Genomic DNA, 326 nt, shown 5'->3' with positions numbered 1-326 from the left:
ATCTTGTGATTAGCTATTGTGAAAGGTATTGTTTCTCTTAGTTCTGGCTCTGTATTCTTTTTGTCACGGTAGAGAAAGCCAACTGATTTTTGTATGTTGACCTATGTTGCTTAAGGAATACTTAATCATTTTCTTTCTTTTTATTAATAGAATACGCATACACCTGAGCTATCCTGTTCTCCCACAGCTAAGAGGTAGACTTCCATTGGAAAGCAATGGATCAGATTTTTCCATTAGTCTGACAGGAAATGAAAACATGGTTTCATTATCATTCTAGATATTTGAAAATTTGTCAGGACCCTGGGTCCTACTTCTCTCTGGGACAC

This window comes from Elephantulus edwardii, unplaced genomic scaffold (genome assembly GCF_000299155.1).
Source record: "Elephantulus edwardii isolate Elephantulus edwardi_28Jun2011 unplaced genomic scaffold, EleEdw1.0 scaffold00077, whole genome shotgun sequence".
NCBI lineage: Eukaryota > Metazoa > Chordata > Mammalia > Macroscelidea > Macroscelididae > Elephantulus > Elephantulus edwardii.
This window is presented reverse-complemented; position numbering follows the sequence as displayed.